The 17,729-nt window shown below is 45.8% G+C and overlaps 1 protein-coding gene and 1 long non-coding RNA gene across 23 annotated transcripts in view; both read right to left on the reverse strand.

Moving 5' to 3' along the window:
* The window catches only part of FMNL3 (formin like 3), a 106,077-nt gene that overhangs the window by 58,600 nt on the left and 29,748 nt on the right, over positions 1–17,729 (reverse strand). The gene's annotated exons all lie outside the window — the stretch shown is intronic.
* LOC310671781 lies at positions 16,448–17,697 on the reverse strand. Its single transcript, XR_014508183.1, has 2 exons — positions 17,618–17,697; positions 16,448–16,858 (listed from the first exon to the last, which is right to left on the reverse strand). It is a non-coding gene; the product is annotated as an uncharacterized lncRNA (long non-coding RNA).

Raw genomic sequence — 17,729 nt, forward strand, 5'->3', positions numbered from 1 at the left:
CAGGTGTTTTTTTTGGCGTTTTTGAAAGGAAAGGAACTCAACAACTTTCGGGATGTCCTGGTTTTTACTTTTTGAAATATGGCACCCCTACACTTGTGCCCAAAAGGTTACCCGCTCCTGTGAACAGGAATGCAGCAAAAATAAATAAATCATGCTTTTATATCCTTTAGCCTACATGTGTCTTCCTCTCCTCCTCTCTGTCTCCCTGTCTTTATCCTTTTCTTTCTGCTTCCCTCTCTGGTGTAACACACCAGATGAAGACCAAGGTACAGTACTCAGCAACCCTATACAGAAAGACAGTGATTTTTCTATGTCTTTTAGCTCTCGCTTATCTCCATCCTTTATAACATCTAGATGAAGCATGACTCCCCCTTGCCCAGTGGCGTAGCGTGGGGGGTGCAGGGGGGCCGGCCGCACCGGGCGCAACATCTGGGGGGGGGTGCTCGCACTCGCAGCTCTCTGCCCCTACCTGGCTCACTCACTCTCTCTCACTGCAGTGCTGGCTGTGCAAATCCAATCCGAACCGTCCTGTGAAGGGGAGGGTGCCAGGCGTGCGGTGCAGTGCGGAGAGAGAGCGAGGGACTATCTTGAGGGAGGGACAGTGCAGCGGGGGGCGCAAATTACTTGCCTTGCCCCGGGTTAGGGGGCGCAAATTACTTGCCTTGCCCCGGGTGCTGACAACACACGCTACGCCACTGCCCTTGCCATAGGCACAGGCTGGTAGCCAGGGGAGTTACATTTTAAAGCCAGGAGGGCTGAGCCCTTCCAGGTCCTTGCCTCATTCGAGGTCCTTGCCTCTCCAACCCTTTACCAGCCAGTCTAGGAGTTTATAACGCTGCTCACTTTTTGGTAAAAGACTCAGGCATGCTCAATAGTATTTCCCTGTACTGCAGTAAGAAATCCAAGAGAGTAAGGAAAAAGAGAAGGGCCACCACGTCTCCTTCATACAAGGAGGAAATTAGGACATTTATTTATAGCTTTTTTGAAAGCATGTGTGCCACTTTTGGACTATAAAAGCAGTACAATGTGCCTGCAGTATCTCCTCTACCAAGCCAAGGAAGTGTTCATTTGCAGGAAATTTAAGAAATCTCTAAAAATAAAACCAAACATGACTCACTCCAATACAATCATGAATGGGTTGTGGTGCCCTCAGCTACCAGAACAGCCCTGTTCCAGAGCTTCACACTGAAAACTGATACTAGGAGCAGCTTCTGGGTATAATAAAGCCACAAAGAGCTAAAGGCTGCAGCACCCCCCACTCTGCCCTTCAGGCAAGAAGACCTGGATTTGAAACCACAGGAACTTCAATTTGGGTTCCACTGTGAGGAGGTAGGATGCTGTCAAAGCACTGCAAGGTAGCTGGGAAATAAGCATTTTGGGAAATAAGCATTTCCTGCATTGCCTCCTGGGCAGAGCTATCACTCCAGTCCAGAAGGAGATTTTAATTACCGTATTTTTCGCTCTATAAGATGCACCAGACCATAAGACGTACCTAGTTTTTGGAGGAGGAAAACAAGAAAAAAATATTCTGAATCTCAGAAGCCAGAACAGCAAGAGGGACCACTGCGCAGTGAAAGCAGCAATCCCTCTTGCTGTTCTGGCTTCTGGGATAGCTGTGCAGCCTGCATTCGCTCCATAAGACGCACACACATTTCCCCTTACTTTTTAGGAGGGAAAAAGTGAGTCTTATAGAGCAAAAAATACGGTATCAACCAAGACATGTGGCTTTCAGCCCTTTTTGCCTGTGGTTCGTTGTCAACAGTGGTCAAGGTGGAACCTGTTTGCTACAAGAAAGCTGCTAGCATGCTATGGATGAACTGGTGAACGAATGAATGAACATCGTTCAAGTCTCCTGTGAGCCCAAAATGCCATCTGCAGAGAAGGCTGCCTGTTACATCTCCAAATGATTCACTTTTCAGTAGAACTGCCCACTTTCAGGGGAGGGTCTCCGTTGCATCTCTTCATGAGTCACTGCTCTAGACTCAAAAATGTTGTTAATGCAGAAACCCAAAGAATAAGTGGGTTATGGGCTCCTTAGTGGCTCCAGCCCCAAATGTCTCATGCATAGTTCTTGTTTCTGGGCATTAAAAAAATAAAATAAAAAATCAACTACTATCTAGTATTCTTCCCACCACCACCCATTAAGAGATCAAAACATCACATTGCCTTTTTAATTGAATGAACTATTCACATGGCATTTCTAATTCAGGCTTTCCCCCTGACCCATCTCCCTTGCCCTGTATGGAAAGGGAAAGGAGGAAAAGGAAAACTCTTGAACAACGTGTATGAGAATTGCCAAATGGAATATGCCAACAAAGGAGATGAGTGTATGCGATGCTTTCAAGGGATGCCAGAAACCCACAGGCAGAGAACAGTCTGTCCCTGTCAATGCCTCACCTTAATCTATCCCTCATATTAAGAGACGGGTTTCACCCAGTCCTGTTATGAGTTTGGTATAATGGTTTGGTAATCGCCGACTTCATTTTCTGTGGATATCTAATCAATCCTTTGGGGGAAACTGCTAAATATTTCACCATGACTATTTCCTTGTGGCAGGCAGTTCCACAGTTCAGCTTTCTGCAAACATTGCCTCTGGAGGCATTGTGTCTCGGCCTCCCCATTGGTAATCTAGAGGAAGATGAGAATTTGCTGATCTAAGTGGAGAAGGCTGTGAGTGTACACCAGCAGATAATACGGGTTTGCTGCCAGTGCTGGTTTCCATCCCCAGGAGAGTGCTTTAATGCAACTACAGAGAGGACGGGTAAAGAAAGGTCTCGGGTTACACAGGAAAATTAAATAAAATGAAAAGTTGCGTCATGTTATAATGGGTTTAACAAACACAGTTCTTCAAAGCTTGGAACTTGTTCAACTGGGGCGGAGGAGAATATGCCCATCTGAAAATTCTTTCAACCCGCTTTCTAGCAGCCTGCTCTAATGTTCTCTTCGTACGAGAGAACATGAGCCAGTCACACACAAACACTCATCCCCACAGTGCCATCATACAGACTATAATCTTGTCCCAATCACACACTAATGAATACAGACATACATAAGTCTCTCTCTCTCTCACGCACGCGCGCACACACACGCCCCATTGAGTTCACCACTGAGTGAGAGCCAACAACATAGAAGTCTAGAGGCTAGGTGGTTCCTGGGTCTGGGAAATGGGATATTTGGTTACCCTAGAGAGGGTTTTGCTCCCCGCAAAGGAGCAGGTCCGTAGCACTTAGCAGCTGCCAATATGCCACCAAGCCAGATTTAATGGGTTGCTTTTGACCTATGAAACCCTAAATAACTTGGGATCAGCTTGGCTGAAGGAATACCATTCTGAATATCAGCTTGCCCCCTGCATTAAGACAGTCAGACAGGGCCTTTCTGGTCATACCACAACCTGCAGAGATTCGCCTAGTGGTGCCCAGAGGAAGGGCCTTTTCAGTGGTGGCGCCCTTTCTGTGGAACCACCTCCCCTGCGAACTGAGAGAAGCACCTACCTTAATTTTGGTCCTTGCTGAAAACACATTTGTTCTCTGATGCCTTTGCTGGTTGTTTATACCACCTGGTTTCTTTTAACTACCTGCCATTGACTTAGTGTCTGCCATTTTAGTCTGATTTTTGTCAATGGATTGCTCCTGGGTTTTACACATCTCCTTGTTATTAGGTACGAAAGGTGGCACAGAAAAAAAATAAACACACCATTTATTCCTGTTCCCATTCATGCACATCCCCATACATTTTCTTGCACCATTCACAAACTTGCCCTTTAGACAATGAACGTGCGCACATTTATTCCTTCCTACCATTCCTGCTTCCGCCCAGTCCAGGGTACCATCTATACACACACCCAGAACTGATTCATAACGGGGCCAGCTCTACTCAGAAAAGGCAGGCTACCTGCCAGACTGAAAAGCCCGCAGACTCTGACTCACTCGCTCTCTGACTCCTTGGAAATGCAAGGAGGACGGGAGTCTCAACAAAGTCACTTTTGTTCTAGCGGGGAAGAAATCAGAAGTGACGAGAGCAACCACGAGAAGGCAAAGGGCCCACATTGCATTCCTCCAAATTGCTCTCAACAAAGCCCCTCCGGCCTCTGCAGCTGCCAGCTATGGAAACCTTTCTTAGTTCTCCCCATGCCGGTAACGGAGGAGCCACGGCTGTGCATTGCGGGGTCTCAACATCAAATGGGTTGCAGGGCCCAAATCCCCACCTAGCGGATGCCCAGGGACTATGCCCATTACTTTTTAAGAAATTACGCCAATTCCAAACCATCAAGGCTAACTTAGTCGAAGAATAAACTTTGAAGGGGGAAATAAGAGGCACACTCCTTCCTTTGCAGCTCTGGCATGCATGCCATCTGGTCTTAATCATTTCTAGTACTCCACTATCCTGTTCCCAACCCACAACTGTCCTGCGCTGTGAATTTAGAGGGGATGGGGAGGAGAGGCCCAAGCAGCTGTGCCGGGCGCAGTAGCAGCCACTGGTGACTCAGCCCCTTGGCCCTACCCAAGGGATTTGCTTCCTAGGCCTGCAGAGGAATTTGCCAGGGGTGGCACAAGCCAGTTAGATACCCTCAATGGCTCCAATAAGGCACTTGTCACTCATGGTACCAAAGACTGTGGGTTGTGGATAACAGGGTTGGGGGGCTACGCTTTCCCTGATGAAGAGTAATACTAGACGGCCAGCAACTTGGTTGGTTTTACCTCCACTGTTGGTCAGAAGCATCCTAGTTCAGAAGCATCCCAGCGCATGAGATTTCAGGGCCAAAACCTGAATGAAACCTAGGGGTGGTCCCTGCTAATGTCATGGGGGTGGACCCTGGAGACGGAGGTTAATTGGGAGAAGGGAGCAGGGGAGGGCAGGCCCCACTGCAACATTTTGTGGCAGCTCCCCCGCTGACAGAAACTGAGGGTGGAATTCCTGCAGCCAAGTGCTACATTTTGTTTCATTTTATTACAAATATTTAATGAATTAATGGAGATTCAAACATATCAGAACACTAGTACTTTTGTTTCTGCAATTTTGCATTGATGTGTGATGCCCTGCCCCCACAGCAGTGAGTTCTTATGTCACCTCACCACATAATCTTTGGGGCCACAGGCCCAACATTTGCGGGGGGGTTATGTTTGGCCAAAAGATGGAGCCAGAGAGTTGCAATGTTGACGCCCTTTGAAGGAATTGTCCTTAGGGACCCTCCATATGACCTCTCTGTGGAGCATTCATCCTGATTTGCTTTCACAAAGCCTACGCAGGGCTGAGTTTATATGCAGTCTTTATTGAGAATTTGCTTTGATTTGTTTGCAGAGCAGTTACACTACAATGAGTTTTTCATCTGGATTATACATTTTCTCATTAGCTATTCATTCATCCCACATTTTTCAATGCACTGTCTCATCACTTTCCAGACTGCAAGAAGCCCAGGTTTTCGTTTGCTTATTTAAAGTGGATTTATTCATTTATTTTTTAAAAAGAGCATGTTGATGCATAAACCTAAAGTTCTGGCATTCAACCGAATCACTCCCATAAAATACTGACAGTCTGGAGACACCCTTAGTATAATGTGCTTCCAATTCTACTGAGCATGGTAAGACTTACTTACCCCATGTTGTAGTATAATGCTTAAGAGGTAGATCCTCTCTCTCTCTCTGAAACACACACACACAGAATGACAACTGGGACCAAAACACTGCAGTGCCAAGTATTTCTCAACCCTCCTTTCCACCGTCAAGTCACTCAGCACTTTGTGCAGCCAGTGAGCATGCTCAGTCCTTGCAGGGTCTCCCCCAAAACATGAGATTTCCCCTCTTGTAGTTTGTGGATGTTGCCATTCTGGCAGTCGGAGAATTAAGTTTGCTACTTGTAAATAGGCTGATTGTGGCCTATTGTACACAACTGTTGAAAGGATTCCTGAGACAACGTAAGTGACACAACTGTTGAAAGGATTCCTGAGACAACGTAAGTGAAACACACTGTACTGCTGGAGAAATGTTAAGTATTTCTTCTTCCTCTAGATTTTCAGCTGCAGGCTGGCTCTGACTAAACATCTCCAGGAGTCCTGGTTGGAACCTGGCAGGCACGAGAAACCAAATATGACCTGTTGGCAATGAGAACAGAAAAGGAGCCTTCAAAAGGGGCCATCTGGTCCTGGACAGACACTTGGGACAATCAGAAACAAAAGCCTGCCTGGCCCCCTGTACTCATGACCCTCCAAAGGCCACATTCATCCCATCCTGAGCAGCAGCTGACCTCAACCCAGAAGGAACGAAGGAAGCCTCTTCCTATCAGGTAAGGATGGAGGAGAAATTTAAAGCCAAACCTATCAAATACACACCTTCTGAAACAATATGCAAACCAAAACACAGCCATCCCTTGACATTTGCAGTCATCTGAATTTTGTGGTTTCCTTCTCCAACAAAGAAATGCCATACTTTTAATGCACATCTGAAGTGCATTCTGGCTAGCTCTGTCATGCACACCCGGTGGCTGCCATCTCCTCACACCTGGCCACGCTTAGAGGCACCTTAGCTTTACTAACGAAGTCGCTGTGGTGCTAAAAGGTAATTTCATTTATGCAAAGTCTCCCTGCATCACAAAGACTTATGTTTCCTGTCTAAACCAACTTCCTGTGGTTCATCAACCGCAGACACGGAATGGTGCTGTCACTTATTTCCTGAACTGATAGAATTGGGGCTGGGAGGAGGAGCAAGGCATTCTGGGTGAGCATGCCAGATTTTTAGCTTAAAGAGCCTTTCTGCCTTGCCACCACGTGAAGTGGATGCCAGAGGCAGGCAGCACCTGCAGGCACCTGGGCGGGCTCCGGGTGGGTTGGCAGAATAGATTCCCTTTTCAACTTGTGGAGATAACTTGGACAAGCCAAGTTCTTGGCTTTGATTCAGGAATGATAATCAGCCAGTAAATCTCAGATGAAGTGTCCAGCCCTTGATAGGCTTGCAAAAATGACCCTATGAACTGGCAGCCTGGGTTAAGCACTGCTAGATCCTTTCTAGAAGGCCTCTTGTGAGAGAAACAGATTGAAGCAGTGGCGTAGCGTGGGTTGTCAGCACCCGGGGCAAGGCAAGTAATTTGCACCCCCTAACCCGTGGATTTGCGCCCCCTAACCCGTGGATTTTTCCCAGTAGTGATGTATGGAAGTGAGAGCTGGACCATAAAGAAGGCTGATCGCCGAAGAATTGATGCTTTTGAATTATGGTGCTGGAGGAGACTCTTGAGAGTCCCATGGACTGCAAGAAGATCAAACGCATCCATTCTTAAGGAAATCAGCCCTGAGTGCTCACTGGAAGGACAGATCGTGAAGCTGAGGCTCCAATACTTTGGCCACCTCATGAGAAGAGAAGACTCCCTGGAAAAGACCCTGATGTTGGGAAAGATGGAGGGCACAAGGAGAAGGGGACGACAGAGGACGAGATGGTTAGACAGTGTTCTCAAAGCTACAAACATGAATCTGACCAAACTGCGGGTGGCAGTGGAAGACAGGAGTGCCTGGCGTGCTCTGGTCCAGGGGGTCACGAAGAGTCGGACACGACTGAACGACGAAACAACAACAACCCGTGGATTTGCGCCCCCTAACCCCCAGATGTTGAGCCCGGTGCGGCCGGCCCCCCCTGCACCCCCCCACGCTACGCCACTGGATTGAAGTTCCCATGTTCTCGCCCTAAAGGAGGATCTAGTAGACCTGAAATAATGGTTGGAAGGCCTTCCTTGGAACTCCTGATTAAGAATGGTGGGATGGAGTCATACTGTTATTCATTCTCTTGCAGTATTCTGAAGTGGGCCTCATGTTGTGGGATGCCTTTTGTGGCAACGGCAGGCACACACTCCCTGCCTCCCCATGTACGCACACACAATATCTCTTTGCTGAAAGCAGGAAGTAAGCATTCAGACTGCACACCCTGTGAGACTCCTGCAAAGGCCCTTATCAGCACTGTAGGCCTAAAGGGGGCAGTTGCTATGGCAACATGCCCTCAAGCCCAAACTATGTTTGTTGCAAGGCTGGGGGGGGGCACCAAAACAAGGAATTTGGCACCCACACGGTGTCACAATTCTGGAACTGAGCTGGGTTCAACGGTTAACCTGGCCGTGGATTACCTGGGAGGCCATCTTCAACACATGTCAGACTACGTTCCTATCATGTAAAATGGAACAGAAATATCCTACAAGACCAGTGTGGTGAGAAATGAGATATGGTACAGTAAAGAAATCAAAATATGCAGGGCTAAGATCTAAATGTGAAACATAAACGGTACAGACCTATGCATTTCTTTTTAGAAGGAAGCCCCACTGCGTTCAAAGGCAGCTACTCCCAAATGAGTGTGTATAAGATTGCAGTCTAAGATGCAAAAAAAGTCAAAGTAAACTGAAAAAATATATTATTTACTGCTGAATCAGGGCAGCAGATGGAGCAATTCTATGCAAGGGGGAAATGGGAAAGAGATCTAGGAGGTAGGATCTGGAACATGAATGGAGATAGGTCTGGAATAAAGTCCAGACAAATATCATTAGCCTCAATCTCATAAAGCTTTTTCAAAGTTCCGTGCCCGTGATACTTGGATACCCATAGGCAGAAACATTTATACAATCAGATGTGGTGTATGATCCCTGTACGGTATTGGCAATGCTATGCTGACTTTATGCATAAGTATTTTGGGAATGTTCTACGGCAGATGTGTTTTGGAAGCAGGCTGTAGGATTCCCTGGATGAATGACTGCATGTTTTATTTCACACCCTTTGGTGCACAAATGATCATGCCCAGTTATCTGAGGGGGAGAGCTGCTAATGTAATCTTGGAGTTGGTTCTGAGCTTGCCAACCAGAGCAAAATCATGTATCAGCTGCAAGGGGGGGGGGGGGACAGAGGGAGAGTTTTCCAAACAGCGACCTTGCAAAGGGCTCAGAGAGCATGTGGTCAAAAATTCGCAAAACGAATTTCCTATGGGCTTGCTTCGCAAGACGAAAATGTCTTGCGATTCCTGGGGGTTTTTTCCCGCTCCCCACCCCTTTTTTCTAAGGCACTAAGCTGCTAATAGCCTTTTAGCAGCTAATCCGCTAATCCCTTAAGCCTTTAATAGCCGCTAAACCGCTAATAGCGCTAATCCGCTAATGGGCTTGCTTCGCAAGACGAAAAACCGCTAGACGAAGAGACTCACGGAACGGATTCTTTTCGTCTTGCGAGGCACCACTGTAGTTAGATCTAAACTGGCAGATATTATTTTTATTATTTGTTGGAATGAGGAATATAATTATAGCGTTAACCCATATGCTGTGTTTTCAGTATTGCAATGAAGACTCGGACCGTTACATAACAAGAAAGTTTTCTGAAACATAAGTAAGCAAGCAGTTGTTTACAAAATGAGCAGAGGGCAGTGAAAGGGGAGGAGGCGTATAACTGAGTAGGGAGTTATTGTGGGGGCCAAATAAGAAGCCTGGGGCTTCAGACTGAGCCCCTGAGCCAGCAATTACCTCTTCCTACCGCAGGACACATGCACCCAAGCAACAGAGCCCACGTAGCTTTGCCCCATGTGCTTCCGAGGTCGTGTGAATCAGCCCTTAGCAGCGTGGGTGACACATTTTTCTGAATTGGCCTTGCACCCATCTCAGTCAGACTTTCTGCAGAAGCGCAGGCAGCTGATTACTACAATGCATGGAGCTTTTCCAAACAAAGTTAAGATCCAGCCACTATTGTCATTCTGGCGTGAACGGGAAATGGAACGTCATGCAGTCACCCAAGTTCCTTCCCACCAGCATCTGAGATCTGCTCGAGGCTGCCTATCTTTTTTAGAATCAGCCAAAGAACAACAGCATTTTAGGGCAAGGGTTGGCTGTATCCTTTAAAAAAGAAAAAAGGGGGGGAAAGAGGCTCCATTGAAGAAGAGGAGGAAGAAGAAAAGCGAGTGTGGGCGAGAGGAAAAACAAAAACAGAACAGCAGATGGTGGTTTCTTTCCAGCGTGGTTTTTTGTTTTGTTTTTTAAGTCGAGAATTGGGGAGAAGGAATATTCCTGTTCAAGAGAGACAGAAACGGCCTTGTTTCAAAACTGTGTTGCCCGAGAGGTAACAAGACGACATTAGCTGATCAGCTGATGCTCTGGGATAAGGGACTGCTTTTTAAGGAAGGAATGGTGGGCAGACATCTGTATTTTCAGTTGACACAAATGCCTGCCTGGCTGCAACTCTCAAACAAAAGGTAGAAATATTCTGAAGCATAATTGCCAAGCCCTGTCCCCCCACACCCTCTGGAGGCGAAGGAAGAGCAACATATGGGCAGATGAAAAGGGTTTTGGCCTTGCTAAAACACACACACACACACACACACACACAGAGGCATTGAACAAACCGGAACTGGTCCAATTTGGAGCATCTCCCAGGGGATAATGGGACACACCCTGCATTAGAAAGCAGCAGGCCAGCAGAATGGGGGGTGGGAGGAAGGTGCAAAGGGGGTCTCAAGCTGCTTTCCAGAGGCCAGATTCCAGTGGTCTCAGTACAACTGATCTTGCCTAAAGTGTATTAAGTTGAGATGGACAAATCTGTCAGTTTTATTTTCTTATTTTTTCAGCCTTTGGTGCCGTTCTCTCGATCAGCACATCAGGTTGCAATTTGAAAAGAAAAAGGAAATCCTAATATATGCATTTCTGTAGTGTACACAATTATGTTTAGTATATGCATTTTTGCATTCATTTTGCACAATACATGCATTTTTGCAAGACATTTCCCATTATATAATCCTTTTTTATACATTATTTTAACTAATATGTGCATTCTTTGTGTGACCTTTCCCTAACAGGCTCTTTTTATTTTGGTACCCATTTTTTGAGGTTGGGAGATCTGTATTGCAGAATTCAACAAAGTGTGGATTTTGGAGGATAATAATAATAATAATAATAATTTTTATTTATACCCCGCCCTCCCCAGCCAAGGCCGGGCTCAGAGCAGCTTACAAGCAATAATAAAAACAAGATGAATGATTACAACTTAAAAACAAAAGTAAAATACAACATTAAAATAATGGAACATTAAAATATTAAAATGTAACCTCATCGCAGGAGGAGAAGGAAAAGAAAAAAGAAAGAGAGGGAGGGAGGGAGTCAAATTGGCTCCAAGCCAAAGGCCAGGCGGAACAACTCTGTCTTACAGGCCCTGCGGAAAGAAATCAGATACTGCAGGGCCCTGGTCTCATGAGGCAGAGCGTTCCACCAGGCCGGAGCCAGAGTTGAAAAGGCCCTGGCTCTGGTTGAAGCCAATCTAACTTCCTTAGGGCCTGGGACCACTAGGGTGTTGTTATTTATGGACCTTGAGGCTCTCCGTGGGGCATACCGGGAGAGGCGGTCCCGTAGGTACGAGGGTCCTAGGCCGTGAAGGGCTTTAAAGGTCAAAAGCAGCACCTTAAATCTGACCCTGTACTCCACCGGGAGCCAGTGCAGCTTGAAAAGCACTGGGTGAATATGCTCCCATGGCAGAGACCCCGTGAGGAGCCTCGCTGCAGCATTCTGCACCCGCTGGAGTTTCTGGGACAGCTTCAAGGGCAGCCCCGCGTAGAGCGAATTACAGTAGTCAAGCCTGGAGATGACCGTCACATGGATCACTGTGGCCAGGTCGGGGCGGGAAAGGTAAGGGACCAACTGCTTGATGTGGCGAAGGTGGAAAAATGTTGTCTGTGTTTCCGTTTCTGTATTGGTTTGCGAAGTGCAAATTACATACTTCTGCTTTAATATGTGAACCAAACCAATCTCGCCCTGTCCCTAGTGTTGGTATACCCTAACAAGAGAGCTGGTTCTGAACTGGACCACCTCAGGCTACAGGTAAACCATCACTACACAAAGAAAACTTGAAGTCAGGGAGAAGGCTTCAAACTTAGCCTTTCCCCGTTACTTTTCTATGTGTAATGCTTTTGCTCTGTGTGTGTGTGTAGTGTGAAAATTTTAAACATGTTCTCTCTACCATGAAGTGCTGCAGCCCAGAAAAGGGTTTGGCATTTTATCTGTTGTTTGTGTAGACCAGGCCTTAAGAGAGAAACAGAAGAAGGATTGCAATAGAGGCTGGAATGTCTGAAGAGTTAAATGTCCAGATCTGCATACTTTTCTGTGGTCCTTCAGACAGAATATTCAAGTGGCTTCCTATCCTAATACCAAACCTGTATTGTAGCCATTTCCAGTGGAGTAGCCATTGCAGCAAAACAATTCAAATAATTTTCACTTAAGAGTACACCCTTTAATTTAATGGAGAGAAGTAAATCATGGTCATTTATTTCAGTGGGTCTACTCTTGCGTAAAGTCAGTTGACTGCAATACTATCACCCCAAATTGCAGCTTCTTTTATACGTGTGCCATTTTATTTCTTTGATTCATATTCTACTTCATCCAAACCTCTTGGAGCAGTTTACACAATATTGAAAACTGTACATTAAAATTTCAAGATTGTGGGCAAGTGAGAGGTGCAGAATCCAAAGAAACTGAATTTTCCTAACACCTTCACCATGTGCCTATGCTTGGTGATGACTGGCCAAACTCACGGTCCTTTCCTTTGTCCACATCCACAGGACAACTGACAATTACAACAGAGTTCTTTCTAAAAAGGAGAAAGAAGGCATCTTGTTACAGTTCTTGGTCCTTGTAAGGTTCTTGCTCCATGTGGATTTCAATATGTAAGGAGCTCTAATCTGGTTGCTCCAGCCAGCTGCATGGCTTTAACCAGCCTCCTTTGTTTCAGAGCAGAACAGAGTCTGAAAGTAGTGTTTTTCTACACCAGTAGTTTAGAAACTTTTACCTTTTGTAACTAAGGAACATTTTGACTGCCTGTGCATCTTATCTGATGCTGTATGGAAAAGCACATGAATCAGACCTTTAAAGTGTTTTGTAAGTAAACCGTTTTATGACTTACCAAATGTATGGTCTAGCTCCACACTAGGGAAGTGGGATAGCTTGGAGGGAGCTTTTAAAGGGGGACATTTTGGGACTCTCTGCAATGGCACATTTTTAAAAGGTTTACAGCCTACAGTATATCTTCACGCTTTCCTTTGCTGCATGTTTTGTGATGTTAAATCTCTGCTGGGGTTCTCTGACCAAAGACTACTTGCCCCAAACTTGGGTCTTGGCTTCCAGGATTCCAACAGTCGTCTGGTCAATGGATGGAACCAAGATGTTCCTCACCTTGCTGATGTGTTAATGTCATGCTTAGTACAACAATATGTTCTTTGTAGTATGTATCATCATCATTATTTCTGGAAGAGATGGCTGCATTAGAATCTTTTCTCCCAGACAATTGTACAGTGGTACCTCGGGTTAAGTACCACATTTTTTGCTCTGTAAGACTCACTTTTTCCCTCCTAAAAAGTAAAGGGAAATGTGTGTGCGTCTTATGGAGCGAATGTAGGCTGCGCAGCTATCCCAGAAGCCAGAACAGCAATTTCACTTTCAATGCGCAGCGATCCCTCTTGTTGTTCTGGCTTCTGAGATTCAGAATATTATTTTTCTTGTTTTCCTCCTCCAAAAAATAGGTGTGTCTTATGGTCTGGTGCGTCTTAAAGAGTGAAAAATACGGTACTTACTAATTCGTTTCAGAAGTCCGTTCTTAACCTGAAACTGTTCTTAACCTGAAGCACCACTTTAGCTAATGGGGCCTCCTGCTGCTGCCGTGCCGCCAGAGCACGATTTTTGTTCTCATCCTGAAGCAAAGTTCTTAACCCGAGGTACTATTTCTGGGTTAGCGGAGTCTGTAACCTGAAGCGTCTGTAACCTGAAGCGTATGTAACCCGAGATACTATTGTATATTGTAGAGAAATCTGGCATTTGAAATCTTAGCCATGAGTCCTGAAAGACTGGCTGCTCAAGAAACCTAGAAACTATTGGGACAGGGTATTGTTTACAAGCTTTTTTCAGGCGTGTGTGTCAAGATTTACTTTTGGAGATGCAAACTTTTCATTTTACTGGTATTGTGTTTTTAAATCTTTATTGTTAGATCTTATTGTGAATTATGTGAGGACTGTTTAATTTAATTGTATACTTATTGGTTTCATTTATTGTTCATGACTACTTAAATTTTATTATATTTCTGTAATTATGTAATTTTTTTGCTGCCTTGAGCATGGTTTAATTATGGGATGGTGGCATACAAATAAAGTATGATGATCAAATCTTCCACATGGTCACTATTTTGTGGGTGGGATTCAATTACATATTGACAATTTCAGTATGCCTAATTAATGTGGATTTGGCAACAACCACAACCTCCCCACACATTTTGTACAAACAAAATGGGTTGGATGCTCAATAAAAAGGTTGTTTAGAAATTGCTTCCATCTCAGCCAGAACTTTGCCACCAGCTACCACAATAGCTTGACCCTTTTGGCTAATGGAATAATAAAATCAAAAAACAGTAGAATTGGAAGGGGCCACCAGGATCATCTAGTCCACCACTCTGCAATGCAAGGATCTTTTGCCCAATGTGGGGCTCGAACCCATGCACTGTGATAAAGTGTCATATAGGTAAAGGTAAAGGGACCCCTGACCATTAGGTCCAGTTGTGGCTGACTCTGGGGTTGTGGCGCTCATCTCGTCTCTAATTCCGTAATGTAGGGCAAATGGTTGTACGCTCCGCTCAAGTGAAGTATATGGTGGTGGTAAAGGTAAAGGGGCCCCTGACCGTTAGGTCCAGTCGCGGATGACTCTGGGGTTGCAGCACTCATCTCGCTTTACTGGCCGAGGGAGCCAGCATACAGCTTCCAGGTCATGTGGCCAGCATGTCTAAGCCGCTTCTGGCGAACCAGAGCAGCACACGGAAACGCCATTTAACTTCCCAACGGAGAGGTATCTATTTATCTACTTGCACTTTGATGTGCTTTCGAACTGCTAGGTTGGCAGGAGCAGGGACCGAGCAACGGGAGCTCACCCCATCACAGGGATTCGAACTGCCGACCTTCTGATCGGCAAGCCCTAGGCTCCGTGGTTTAACCCACAGCACCACCCGCGTCCCTTAAAGTGTCATATAGTCACTGATGGTCTTCACCTTGCCTCCTGAGTCCTGCATGGCTTTGAGCACTTTGGCAGTTTTTACTTTCTGTTTCCCTTAAACACAGCTTGTCATTTCATCTGCACTGGGGACCGTGGTTTATCACAAACTATGGTCAACTTAAGCTAAACACAGTTACTACAAATCAAAACTCCCAGTTTGGATGAAACAACAAGCAGAGTCTAAGGCAGGGGGCAGCAAACATTTTCAGCAGGGGGCTGGTCCACTGTCCCTCAGACCTTGTGGGGGGCCGGACTATATTTTTTTTGGGTGGGGGAATGAACAAATTCCTATGCCCCACAAATAACCCAAAGATGCATTTTAAATAAAAGGACACATTCTACTCATGTAAAAACACGCTGATTCCTGGACCCTCCGTGGGCCAGATTGAGAAGGTGATTGGGCCACATCTGGCCCCCGGGCCTTAGGTTGCTTACCCATGATCTAAGGGAAACTGAAACTAAATGCTTCCAGAGTCCTCTTCTTAGTCAGGTGGGCAGAAGGGAAGGTGTGAGGCCTTGGCTTGTTGCAGCTTATATGTTATGGTTACCAGACATCCCCGTTTCTCGGGGACAGTTCCCAGATTTACAAATCTGTCCCCGGGCAAAATCCGTCCCCGGAATGTCCCCGGATTTCATTTAATGTTCCCGGATTTATATTTTAAGTGTTGTAGATTTATTAGTAGGGAATGAATGTTGCGTGATTAGTTCAACGGCACAAGACACATCATATGCATAGCTGTCAACTTTTCCCTTTTCTTGCAAAGAATCCTATTTGGAATAAGGGAATTTCCCTTAAAAAAAGGGCAACGTTGACAGCTATGCATATGGGGACTTTCAGTGAGGCAAAATGGCAGATGCCACGGCAGCGAGCAGCTCCTGAAGCCAGCCAGACTGCAGCGTCTATTGCTCCAAGAGACCAGGCCAGGGCCCAGGGTCCTGATATTACAGTGGTGCCTCGCAAGACGAAAAGAATCCGTTCGCGAGTCTCTTCGTCTAGCGGTTTTTTCGTCTTGCAAAGGAACCCTATTAGCGGATTAGCGCTATTAGCAGTTTAGCGGCTATTAGCTGCTATTAAAGGCTTAAGGGATTAGCGAATTAGCTGCTAAAAGGCTATTAGCAGCTTAGTGCCTTAGAAAAAGGGGGTGGGGAGCGGAAAAAAATTGCAAGAATCGCAAGACATTTTCGTCTTGCGAAGCAAGCCCATAGAGAAATTCGTCCTGCGAAGTGCATTGAAAAACGGAAAACCCTTTCGTCTAGCGGGTTTTCTGTCTTGCGAGGCATTCGTCTTGGGGGCACCACTGTACTTTTAAAAAGATATTACTGATATTACTTTTAAAAAGATAAATATTTTTAATAACTTTTTTTTCCTCTTTTCAAAAAAAAAAGTGTCCCCGGATTCTTTGAAAAAAATCTGGTAACCTTATTATACATGTCATGTTAAACCATGGTTTATTTGACAAAACAGGCAGGTTGAAAGTATTAAAGCAACAGCTCAGAATAACCCTCCTCCCCATCTTCATTTGCTAGCTTTTAGCTGAGATGACATCTGCATAATCCTTATCTGGGGGGCTGAAAGCGCTCAGCTGAGTTCCGCAGTCCGCATGCATTGACGTTTCTGGTCTACTCCGCCCTCCCTCCACCATTTCTCCGTAGGGATGACAGGGACAACTGTGGGAGCCAGGCAGGCCATGCTACCAAGTTGATTCCAGGGGCAGATGTCTCCATGTTACACAGCAACTCTCCCAACTCTCCTGTGCGCAATGCCAAACTATTAGGAAACACATTCCCCGCCATGAACTTTGTAAGTCATCGTGTCCTTGTAAAGTGGCAAAGTCTGTTGCTGCTGGAGAGAGAAGGCAGAACAAGAAGGGAGAGAACAGGGAGACGTCAAGTGTGAATCTGTGTGCGCTGTCAAAGAGACTAAGTAAATAAGGTAAGTAAATGATCCCTGGATGACTAGCAACCCCTTCGAAGGCTCTTGGTCGACAAAGCTACTAGTCTCCCATGGGAGGCTCAAGAATGCTCTGTGTTTTTTGCTTTTCTAAAAACAAATTCTCTGCCAAATTCTGCACCTGGAATAAAGTCTGAAAATGTAATTTTCACTTAAATTCTTCTTGCAAGGAAAAGGATGAGGAGGGGCACAGGCTAGCTAACAGAACGTTTGCTCATTTTCCTGGTTGCGAAGGCTCTTTTAAGGTCTCAAGCCTGCTTCACCGACCGCAAGGGCTAGAATCCTGGAGGAATGGAGGGCCTCTGGATTCTGGGGCAGATACCAAATTTTGCCCACAGAGTATACCAAGCCCTGGACTTGTATTCAGATCAGGATACAAAGAACAAGAAACCAGGAGGCAGGAGAAAACTACTCGCCACCCCCCTTTTGCACATGTGCTCAGGGCAAGCGCACAAAATCTCATCTGAAGCTCAACTCCTCCACTCCCCACCCAGCCCACCCCCACACACCCCACGTGTTGCTTGGCTCGAACTCTGGAGCTGTAACTTCACCTCCAAAAGGCCCAGACAATGAAAGAGCATGTTAACTCAAGCCAGCTGGGCTGAGTGTCCCCCCACCATCCGCCTGCCACATACAACCTCATTTGTTTACCTCCTGTTCTCCTCCTTTTAGCTCTTCCTGAACTAGATCAGCTTTCAAGGAGCTAAAATTACACCCCAATCCCTCTTCTTTCTTTTTTTTTTACTCCTCCCCAGCCTTCCAT

Source organism: Podarcis tiliguerta (genome assembly GCF_965153285.1).
Source record: "Podarcis tiliguerta genome assembly, chromosome: 2".
NCBI lineage: Eukaryota > Metazoa > Chordata > Lepidosauria > Squamata > Lacertidae > Podarcis > Podarcis tiliguerta.